This window comes from Cicer arietinum, chromosome 6 (assembly GCF_000331145.2).
Source record: "Cicer arietinum cultivar CDC Frontier isolate Library 1 chromosome 6, Cicar.CDCFrontier_v2.0, whole genome shotgun sequence".
NCBI lineage: Eukaryota > Viridiplantae > Streptophyta > Magnoliopsida > Fabales > Fabaceae > Cicer > Cicer arietinum.
This window is the reverse complement of record NC_021165.2, coordinates 16,905,359-16,905,760: the sequence shown is the minus strand read 5'-3', so window position 1 is coordinate 16,905,760 and position 402 is coordinate 16,905,359.

Genomic DNA, 402 nt, shown 5'->3' with positions numbered 1-402 from the left:
ATATTTACTCCTCCGTGTGCCCCAAAAGAAAAGTGAATTTGTAAATTGGCCATTGATTTTAGTTAACCTTGTTAATGATCCAGAAGAAATAACATTATTCTCATTTCATGAAACTTCTCAAATTTGTGAAAGTTACAAGCACAAAATGTTCGAACAACCATTGCATTCTAATATTGTTATTCCAAATAATAATATTCCTCAAATTAAACATCAAACAAAAGGTTAATTGTCATGATCCATCAATATTTAAAATTTTATATCGTCAACACATCACAATCATTCATAAACATAACTTTAAAAATAATTACAATAAAAATTAAATATTTTTAACAATTCAACCGTTAAGATTGTCTGAGAGTATATATAAATTAAATCCAAATATTCTCCTTTTTTTTTTCCCTA